This window comes from Myotis brandtii, unplaced genomic scaffold, assembly GCF_000412655.1.
Source record: "Myotis brandtii unplaced genomic scaffold, ASM41265v1 scaffold424, whole genome shotgun sequence".
Lineage (NCBI taxonomy): Eukaryota > Metazoa > Chordata > Mammalia > Chiroptera > Vespertilionidae > Myotis > Myotis brandtii.
Genome location: NW_005366245.1, coordinates 2,805,793 through 2,817,475, shown reverse-complemented (window position 1 = coordinate 2,817,475; position 11,683 = coordinate 2,805,793). Strand labels below are relative to the sequence as shown.

Sequence of the window (11,683 nt, the reverse complement as noted above, 5' to 3'; positions counted from 1 at the left end):
GATAGATAGATAGATAGATAGATAGATAGATAGATAGATAGACAGGCAGATAGGTAAGAAAAAAGGAGGGCTCTCACTGACAGGAGAATGTTGAGAGAAGACAAGGAAATGTGTACTATTTTCTTATCTTTGCAATTTTTTGTGCAACATTAAAATATTTCCAAATAAAGTTCTATATGTAAATAGAGTAATGGCGACCCATTATGACCACCCTGTGGCTCCGCATGCTTGTGGAGTAGAGCCTTCTCTGTGAGCAGCAGATGGCCTCTGCGGGCTGAGCTGCCGTCTGTGCCCCGCTCCTGTCCCTCCACTCGGGAACGTCATTCCAAGGCTTCTGATGTGAGGAGTAAAAGACCCAACTGATGACATTCTTTTAGTGAGCTGCCTGGGACCTGAATAAACTCAGGAAGTGGGTGCGAGGTAAAGAGCCCTGGACAAGCAGCAGAGGAGCCTGCATGTCTGGTCCTGGCTCCAAGGATTAGCTGTGTGGCCTGAACCAGTCACACCACCTCTGGGAGATGAACACTCTGACCTGGAATTTATCTCAGGTCCCTTCTAGTGTTATGATTTTATGTGTTACATCCTCCATTACATCCATCAGATAAGGCCATGGATTAAGCAGTAGGCAATATACCTCTAATGATACAGCCACCGTGGACTTGAAATCTTCCACATGTTACTTTTTCCTCTTGCTACTTAACTGAGTATTATGTACATGTATGTTGCATTTTAAAAAACTGGAGGTAAAGGTATGTGTGCCCGCGAAGTGGGATGAGAAGAAGGGAAGGGAGGGAGGAAGGGAAGACAGAGATAGTATTCTTAGAATCAGGAAGAACAGCACATACAAATGATGACATTTAAAAATCGGCAGCAATGACTCACAACTTAAAACAATGCCTTCATTTTGTATAACGCCTTGCAGTTTTGAAGTGCTGACCTGAAGAAGAAATATGCCTGGACTGCTTATGATTAACTGGGCCCAAATTCATAATCAGAGTCTAGCAGCCATTGTTTACAGAGGTCTCTCACACACACATGCATATCAGGGAAAAGTGGCAGATTAAGCTGCCAAGAAACCTGCACAGCTTGCGGACTCTGAGCCCAACCTTCTAAAGGAGTTTCTGAAATCGTATTTTGACCACTGGGCTGAGACTTGCCCTGTCCAATCAGAGCTGCACAGCTATTCATCCTCATTTGGTCTTTACTGACCAATCAGAGTGGCTCCACAACAGCCAATCAGAACACACAATCCTCACCAATCATGACCATGCTATTTAAACCAATCAAACTGTGCAAATTTGGATTCCTCTTTTGCATAATAATAGACCAACAGGGACCCTGCTGGACACTTTTCTATGTAAGGGGGCCTCCCCTTTGTCTCAGGGTAGCACATTCGCAGTTTCCTCCAGAGACTGCATTTTCCTCAGTTTGCACACTGTTTACCTGAATAAAGTTTCTCCTTAAAAATATATATATTTTTATCGATTTCAGAGAGGAAGGGAAAAGGAGAGATAGAAACATCAATGATGAGAGAGAATCATTGATCAACTGCCTCCTGCATGCCCCACACTGGGGATCAAGCCTGCAACCCAGGCATGTGCCCTGACCAAGAATCAAATTATAACCTCCTGGTTCATAGGTTGACACTGAACCACACAGGCTGGGCAAAGTTTCTCCTTTTTACTGCACCCCAGATTGGGACTCCTGTTAGCACTGGATTGATGGCAGTGAACTTTTGTTGACAGAAGCAATTCCATATCCATTGTCTCATTTTATCTTCCAAAGCACTCTGTGAGACAACCGGGTCAGGCCCATTTCAAAGATGAGTAAATTGGTTCGGAGAAGGCAGAAGCCCCACAGCTAATTTTTGGTGGGTTGTCAATTAGAATCCCAGTTTTTTGACCCTCTGGTGATGCTCTTCCCAATCAAAAAGTTCAAAACCTATAAGATTTCTTCTACAAAATAGTGGGCCTGTCTACTTCAAAAGTCACTGTCAATTAAAGGCAAAGAATGGCTGAGAAACATTCTTAGATTACTAGCAATCCAAGCGCTTCTCCTTTCTGCCCTGAGGTCTATGGGAATTCAGTCTGCACTCAATACCCAATGAGGCAACTCTTAACCAATGAGGGATGAGAGCTGGTGGATAAATACTCCCTCTTCCATCCTCAGGGAGACAATCCTGAAATCCTCAGACTGAAATCCTCAGAAGCTTCCAGAGGTACCAAGCCCTAGTCCAGTCATCCAGAGCAAGAGCCAACTCAAAATGCAACTTGGTATCAGCTTTTCCTCACTGTTTCCTTCTGACAGTGCCCTACATCAAGCGCCTGCACTCAAGCCCTTGTCTCAGGCTCTGCTCTCTGTGAGGTACCAGGCGGAGATTCTAACACGGGGTGTTACATGGAAGACTCAGACCAGCCTGATGCTTTCATTGCTTTGTGTATAACGACTTTTTCTAGATGCTCGTAGGATTTCTTCTTTATCATCAAAGTGTTACAATTCTATCAGAATGCAATCAGATATGCAGCCTTTTTCCAATAATTTGCCTGACACATGGGTATGTGCTCAAAATTTTCAGATTGGGGTCTTCTTTGGATCAAGAAATCCATCTCCTTCTGCTAAGATTCTCTCATCCCTTTCTGAAATTCCTCTCACTAACAGATTGGATCCCTTTCACCTGTCCCACTTGGTACTTCCATAATTTTCCTCTGAGTTCTGGACAATCTCTCCAGTTTGTCTTCTGCTTAGCTAACTGGATTTCCAGCAGTTTTTAGCCCCTTGTCTAACTAGCCCTTTGGGGTGTGGCTGCATTGGCTCAGGTTCCCTGCTCACTCCCCTAAGCAGATATAGATAACATGCCATACTATTGTACTTAGTGGTTTTCTTTGCCCAGATGGAATTCCTATCCAGCCCTCTTTCCCCATTTTTACTAGTACTGGCACCCAAATTTCTCTTTCTAGATGCACATCTTCCACAGTGTCAGTGGTCACAGCACAGATGAGGCTAACCCCACACTCACTCTAAAAGTGGGCATTTGACCCAGTTGGGGCCAATCAGTGTGAATCTCTCTCTGCTAGGCGGGTAACTGATATAATAATATAAACCTGGAGTTACTGGTGGCCATCTTTGCCACCAATGGGAAGAACTTGTCAGAGAATCGGGATCAAAACAAAGAAGTGCAGAACCAAGACATAGATCAGGAGATACATTTCTGTCTGCTGAGCACCTGGGTTCTGCAGTATCTGAGCAAGACCTACCCCTGCACCTTTCTGTTTCCTAAACCTATAAATTCCCCTTTTTGCATAAGCTGATTTGAGTTGATATTCTGACATTTGCAACAGAAGATCACTAATGAAGGTTACATATAAATGTGGTTCTTTATTGAGACTGTATTTGCAGTGTGTAGTGGAAAGAGAAGAGATACTTGAAATTAGGACTAGTTTGCATTTTGAGCTTCACCACTTATCAGTTCATAGACACTGTGCTATGGTCTGAATGATTTTAACCCCCTCAAATTTTATATTGAATCCCCCCCACCAAGCCGATGGTGTAAAAAGGTGTGGCCTTTGGGAGGTGATTAGGCCATGAGGGTGGAGCCCCCATGAATGGGATTAGTGCCCTTCTGTCAAGTGAGACTACAATGAGAAGTCTGCAACCCTGAAGAAGGCTTTCCCCTGACCAGCCTGGTCTCAGATTTGCAACTTCTAGAATTGTGAAAAATAAATTTTGTTGTTTATAAGCCACCCAGTTGGTGATATCTTCTTATAACATTAAATACATCATTTCTGAGCCTTATTTGTTATCTTTTTTAAAATCTTTTTAAAAATCTTTTTTTTTTCCCATTGATTTTTAGAGAGAGTGGAAGGGAGATGGAGAGACAGAGAGAAACACCAATGTGAGAGAGACACATCGATTGATTGCCTCCCACAAGGGTCCTGACCAGGGCCAGGGACTGAGCCTGCAACTGAGGTACATAACCTTGACTGTGATTAAACCTGGGACCCTTCAGTCTGAAGGCCGACACTCTATACACTGAGCCAAACAGCTTGAGCCTTATTCCTTATCTTTAATACGGAGTAAGATCCTACTTACTTCACAGATCTGTTTGAGCAGCAACTGTGAAATCTATTTCAAAGTGCTTGAGGACATAAAGCATTCTGAAAAGGTTCCCATGCATTAACAAAGAGACATGTCATCATGCTTCAAAGACTGGTTTCACACCATTATGCTGTTTGGTAAACTGAATATGGCTACTTTACCCTATTGTGAAAATTAAATTGATTGTGGTATATAGACATTGAATGAATTAAAAATTTTCTAATTCAAAACATATTCATCAGCTAAGCATATTATGCTTATACAATATTTGAAAAGAATTGTCTTTGCTTTTAATGAGTTATTGTCAGTATTGTACCAAGTACATTGCCCCCCAAAATTAACACTTAGTTGTTAAACTTTACGGAGGAGCATGTATCACTTAAAGCTTAACTGTAATTGAACCCATCATGGGCACAGTCGCTAGCTTCAGCTCATACGAAATTACTTTATCCTCTGCAAAGCTTACTAACTAGAAGGTACTTGAAAATTATTATATTGATTATAACACCATAAATAACTGTAAAATAATGGATTTTTTTCCTGAGCACACACACATTTTCTCTCTTTTTTATTCCTAATGCTGGTGTAAGCAGAAAGGACACTTCCCTCCAGCCACTCCATGTGGGCTCTCATCCAATAAAAGGGACACAGACACTAAAGAATGATCATACAAAACACTAAATATATCATTTCCCATTAGCACAGCACACGTCCTATTCCTGGTAGTGGAAATTAGGCCATGCTAATGTAAGAGCCCAATAATGAGAGCATAAAAATTAATACTCATCTCTATGATGAGTTTCAAGTTTCCAAGAATCAACCTAATTCTCTTTTTAATATTCTAACTGGTAGAAAAGTTAGGCAGCTACTTGTGAAAGAAGAAAGAAGAGTGTGATGGTTAATTTCATGTGTCTGCTTGGTTAGCTCATGGTATCCAGATATTTGGTCAAATATTATTCTAGATGTTTCTGTGAAGGTATTGTTTAGATGAGATTAACATTTAAATAAACAGACTTTGAGTAAAGCAGATTATTCTTTACCTATGCCGCCATCTTGGTCCCCCCTCTAGAGCTGATATTCTTAACCACTACAGAAAACTGTCTCCTAAGACTCTGGAGAAATGTGATACTAAATAAATAAATACATACATACATACATACATACATACATACAAATATACAAATGAAACCCACACCAATTATGTTAGAGAACTGAAGGGAATTTGGTATTCTTATAAATCTTTATGAATGACTTAATTTAAAAAAAGACAGTTTCCCCAAAGAAAAGGCAATTCTGCCAGCAGAATACTTTTGTACTTGAACTGCAGCATCATCTCTTTCCTGAGTCTTCAGCCTGCAGATTATGGATTTGCCAGCCCCCACAAACTCATGGGTCAATTCCTTAAAATAAATCTCTCTCTTCATCTGTGTATCTAATCTGTAGCTATATCTATATCTATATCTTATCTATCCTTTTGGTTCTGATGACAGATTTTGTTTCTTCAGCTCAGCCTTTGGTAATCTTCCATGAAAATGATTTGACATGTGTCCTCTAGATTTATCTACTCTTGACAAATCTCCAAACAGATCCCAATCTCTAGCCCCATCCCTAGGATGTTGACCATTTATTAAGGAGAGACTCCTGCCTGCTCATTTAATCTTAGCAGCAGGGTCATTCTTTATGGTAGGCTGGTGAGGCCCTCTCAGTTCAGGGTTCTCATCTTTAATAATACCTCATGAAGGATGCATTTCATTGTTCAGAATGTATAAGGAATTTATTAGTAACTGATAAGACCTGAAAAGCAAAAGTGGGCACTTCTCTATCAGGAACTGTCATTGATGATGTGTTTAACTGTATTCAGAGTCATGTGATGATAAGATAGATCACATGATTTAGTGCAATTAGGTCCCAAGGTAGGTGCTGAGAAACAGCAATCCTGAAAGTTTCAAGAACTCTAGAGTTAAAAACAGTTTGAAGGTAAGTTGCCTTGTTCTCCACCTTTCTCTCTTGAGTCTGCTGACACTGCCCCGCTCTCTCTCGTTAGCCTCTGGCTGTCATTCTTTATGGTAGGCTGGTGAGGCCCTCTCAGTTCAGGGTTCTCATCTTTAATAATACCTGTAGAGGCTTTATAAGAGAAACAAAGATATTACTTCTAAAGAGCTAAACCTACAAGAGGGAGGGTATTAATAAAACATAATTTACTAGATAACTAATTATTATACTAGATATGAATATAGTTTATCAGAGTTTTCCCCAACAGATTTGCCGAAAGGCCCACAGGTATGTTCTGAGTGCATATTGGTTATCAGATTTCAATTAAGTTTCAGAGTTCTGATGGAGAGATATTTGAAGTTGATGTTGAAATTCCCAAACCATCTGTGACTCTCAAGACCATGTTAGAAGATTTGGGAATGGATGATGAAGGCGATGATGACCCAGTTCTTCTACCCAATGGTAATGCAGCAGTATTGAAAAAGGTCGTTCAGTGGTGCACCCACCACAAGGATGACCCTCCTCCTCCTGAGGATGATGAGAACAAAGAAAATCGAACAGATGATATTCCTGTTTGGGACCACAAATTCCTCAAAGTTGACCATGGAACACTTATTGAACTTACTCTGGCTGCAAACTATTTAGACATCAAAGGTTTGCTTGATGTTACCTGCAAGACTATTGCCAATATGCTCAAGGGGAAAATCCCTGAAGAGATTCGCAAAACCTTCAATATCAAAAATGACTTTACTGAAGAAGAAGAACCCAGGTACGCAAAGAGAACCAGTGGTATGAGGAGAAGTGAAACGTTGTGCCTGACACTGTAACACTGTAAGGATTGTTCCAAATATTAGTTGCACTGCTCTGTTTATAATTGTTGATATTAGACAGACAGTAGACAAATACAGCAGCAAATCAGTTGTATTAGCAGAATATTGTCCTCATTGCATGTGTAGTTTGGGTGCAGATTCCAAACCTATGGCTGAGTTTCTTCCAGTATGATCAAAAGCATCTTTTTTCTTTGCTCTGAATAAAACTGAATTGTGAACTCTCTATAGAAAGTGGCATTTTGGGCTTTCCCTCTTTTTGCAAAGCGATTTCTACCTAGTTTATTGCCCAGTTAATGTTAATTTAGTGACTTCTTAAAAGTTGGCATTGTAAATAAAACAACTTGCAAAAGTTTTCTGAAATAGAAAAAAAACAGTTTGAAAATATTGCATATTTTTTTGAAATTAGCAGAGCACTTCAGTGTACAAATGATTTTGAGAAGTTTCACAATAAGAACAGGTATTTAACTATTAACCCAGCATGTACCAAATTTATCTGACTGTGAAACACTTTTTTTTCATAACATTTGTTAACATCCTTTAGGATTTGTGTACTTCAAGAACATTTTGGAAAATGCCATTTTATAATAATGAAGGAAACAAAAGTAACAGCGAGCACTGTTATGTTACTTAATCCTCATAACAACCCCATGGCCGGTATTATTGTTTTTGCCGCTCACCTCTGTTTGAGGTTTTAGTAAACAACCCTTACATTTTCTACTCAGGTAGTACCTGCACCACTTGAATGCTATACAGATCACTATAAATAGCTGTTTATACAAACATTTGTTTTAACTGCAGTTCTGGTAATTCAATTATTATCAAAGGTTTGGAGACTCTTAAGGCAATTCAAAGAATACTTATAATGTCTTCAAAAAAGAACAGCAACTGGTAGCCTCAGAGCCTTGGGCTGATGTTGATGGCTGTTGTGGGTCATATTCATTTTATTCTTATCTTTATGCTCTATCATTATTTTATAGAGAGCCTTTGGATATCTGTCATAACAACAATTCCACGTTAACATTTTCTCCCCTTGAAGTTTATGCTCTCTCTCTCTTTTCCTTCAAAATCAAACTTCTGAAAGGAATCATCTCTACTCTTTGTCCTCATTTCTTATCTTTCTTCCTCAACCCACTATGCTCTGCTCTAAAACACTAATAAATTTACTCTGACAAAAGTCACCCATAATCTCCTAAAGCAATTTTATGATCATTTTGAAGCTTTATAACATAAGATACTTCAAACATGCATAAAATAGATCAACTAGTATAACGTACTTTGTTCCACGCATCCATCCCCAAGTTTCCACAGTTAACAATTCATGTCAAGCATGTCACATCTATACCACCATTTCCTCCCCTCTCATAGTATTTTGAAGCAAACACCAGACATTATGTCATCCTTAAATATTTCAGTTTTATCTCTACAATATAAGAACACTTTTTAAAAAGCATTCCACACCATAATGGCCATTTTCTATTTCTTCTTTCACTCAAACCCTGTGCATAATTTGATAATAGTGACATTTTCTTTCTTGAGACTTTCTCCTCTCTTGTCTTCCTTGTAAATTCTTTGTCCTGGTTATTTTCTTTCTCCTGATGTCCTTCCTCTGCCTCTGTCACTCCTTTTTCCTGGCCCAACTTTTGAGCAGTAGCCCTCCCACACATCACCTACCCTCATCAGTACTGTCCTGGACACTCTTATTATTTTTTTTTAATCTATACCAGGGCTTCTCCAATTTAATGTGCATAAATCACCTGGGGCTCTGTTAAAACGCAGCTTTTAGTTCATTAGGTTCTGTGTGGGGATTGAGATTCTGCATTTCAACAAGCTTTCAGGTTATAGATTTGATGCTGATTGTATTAGCTTTCCACTGCTGCATACAAATTACTCCAACATTTAGAAGCTTACCAGCAAATGTATGATTTCACCTAGTTTCCAAAGGGTCAGGAAACCTGGGAGCTAGATGGTTCTGGCTCTGGATCTCAAATGAAGTTGTAGATAAGATGTTGTCAAGAGCTCCAGTCATCAGAATTTCAAATAGGGCTGGGGATCAGTTGTTTCAAGGATAGCTCACCCACAATGACTGTCAAAAGGAGTCCCCAGTTCCTGACCACTGGCTAGTTTAAGTATCCTTAGAATGTGGTAGCTGGCTTCCCGAAGAGCTAATGATTCTAGAGCAGCCGTGGGCAAACTACGGCCCGCGGGCCGGATCCGGCCCGTTTGAAATGAATAAAACTAAAAAAAAAAAAGACCGTACCCTTTTATGTAATGATGTTTACTTTGAATTTATATTAGTTCACACAAACACTCCATCCATGCTTTTGTTCCGGCCCTCCGGTCCAGTTTAAGAACCCATTGTGACCCTCGAGTCAAAAAGTTTGCCCACCACTGTTCTAGAGTCTTTATGACCTGACCTCAGAAGTCAAACTTTGTCATTTACACAATGCCCTTGTAGTTACATCTCAGCCCTATTTATTGTAGGAGGAGACCACACGACATCATGAATATCTGGAGGTGGTGGCCATCTTGGATGCTGGCTTTCATACTTACCTATGGGTCATGCTCTGAGGAACAAGACTTTACACAATATCTTTGGAAGAATTTGTTGTTACTCCCATGGCATTCAATTTTACTTATGTATGAATAAATTCTAAACCCTCAATTTTTTTCCTGAGTTCCATACCTATATTTCTAATTGCCAAATGGGGCATATCTTGCTACTTGAGAAGTATCTCAAACTCAACATGCTCCAAAATGAACTCATTTCTGCCCTTAAGCATGCTCTTCCATTTGAGTTTTTATCTTCTCAGGACAAAATACAGTATCAGCATTTACACAGGTGTTCAAGTAAATAATCTGAGTCAATGACGCCTGTATCACTTTTATTTCTATTACTAGAGGCCCAGTGCATGAAATTCGTGTACAAGGGGTGGGGGGAGTGTCCCTCAGCCCGCCTGCACCCTCTCCAATCTGGGACATCCCTCTCACAATCCTGGACTGCTGGCTCTTAACCGCTCACTTGCCTGCCTGCCTGATTGCCCCTAACCACTTGCCTGCCAGCCTGATCACCTCCTAACCACTCCCCTGCCAGCCTGATTGACGCTTAACTGCTCCCCTGATGGCCCAATCACCCCCAACTGCCCTCCCCTGCTGGCCAGGTCTCCCCCAACTGCCCTCCCCTGCAGGCTGAGTCACTCCCAATTGCCCTCCCCTGATGGCCTAATCGCCCACAACTGCCCTCCCTTGTCGGCCATCTTGTGGTGGCCATCTTGTGACACCGTTGTGAGAGCCATCTTGTGACACCGTCGCCACGGCCATCTTGTGATGGCATCACACAAGAGTGTTGCACAATGCCACCTAGGCTTTTATTATATAGGATTACAGAAATGCTATTGGACAGCCTGGTCCAAGTAACTCCACCTGATCTCATGGCTGGTTAAGTCATGGAGCAGTAGTTGGAGAACAGATTCACTTAACTGCAAAGCCTGCTCTTTCTACCAGCATGAGAATGGGCACCCAGAGTACTCATGATTCTGAGCTAAAAGTGTCCTCAACAGGGACTCACTGAGGATGGCCTGAGAATGTAGATGAATAAGCTTAATTTAAGCCTTACTTAAGGGGCCAAGCAGGTAGCTCTGGTTGAAATAGAAACTAATGTAGGACATAAGCAATTACTAATGTGCTGACTTGGTCTACCCACAGTGGGCATATAATTCATGGTTTACTTTTGAGAGTGAAAGGGAGCACAGTTAATAATTATGCCAGACAACAGGCAAAAAGTTAGACTGACTGAGCACACCTGGTCACCTTGCTAATCAAGCATCATGTGTGATGTAAACACAAGTCATGTTAAATTTACCTTTTTTTTTTTTACATTCTTATGTCATTCTTTTAGAGTAATTAAAAGTGTACAAAAATGAAAAATGTACCTCAAAACACCAATCAGAAAGAATATATGCGCTCCTATGCTCATAGCAGCGTTATTTACAATAGCTAAGATTTAGAAAGAGCCCAAGTGCCCATCAGTAGATGAATGGATAAAAAAGCTGTGGGATATTTATTCAATGGAATACTATGCAGCTATAAAAAAGAGGGATCTCTTACCCTTTGGAACAGCATGGATGGACCTGGAAAATATTATGCTAAGTGAAATAAGCCAATCTGAGAAAGACAAATGTCAAATGATCTCACTTATTTGTGGAATCTAATGAACAAAATGAATTGACCAACAAGATAAGACCCGAAGCATGGAGGCATGGAACAGGCTGACATAATTCGATGTGGGGTTGGGGGGACAAGAAGAGATAAATCAAAGAACTTAAATACTTTTATGCATAGCCCATGAACACGGGCAATAGGGTAGTGAAGACCTGGGGGGTGTTAGGGGATGGGAGGATGGGAGTAAATGGGGGGAAATTGGAGATATCTATAATACTATCAACAATAAAAAATATTTTTTGAAAGAAAAATGTATCTATCCCTCATTGCTTAAGGAACAATGAATAACTTTAAAAATTAAAGGTATAACAAGAGTTTTTTGTCATTAACCCAAGCAAAAATGACCTCATAAAGTGACCAAGAAAATTTGCCACTGATAAATAATGTAAAAATGAGAAGAAAATGCACCAATGATTTTTACTCAAAAATACCACTTGCTTGCTGAGTGTTCTTGGATGGCTCACTCAACTTGTCAGTACCTCAGTTTCCCCATCTGTTAAAGTAATTTCCTATTGCTGTCTAACAAATTCACCCCAAGCTCAGGTGCA

The 11,683-nt window shown here is 40.3% G+C and overlaps 1 pseudogene; it reads left to right on the top strand.

The window, feature by feature from the left end:
• The window catches only part of LOC102243202, a 7,321-nt pseudogene extending 347 nt beyond the window's left edge, over positions 1–6,974 (top strand).
• The last annotated feature ends 4,709 nt before the right edge of the window (positions 6,975–11,683 follow it).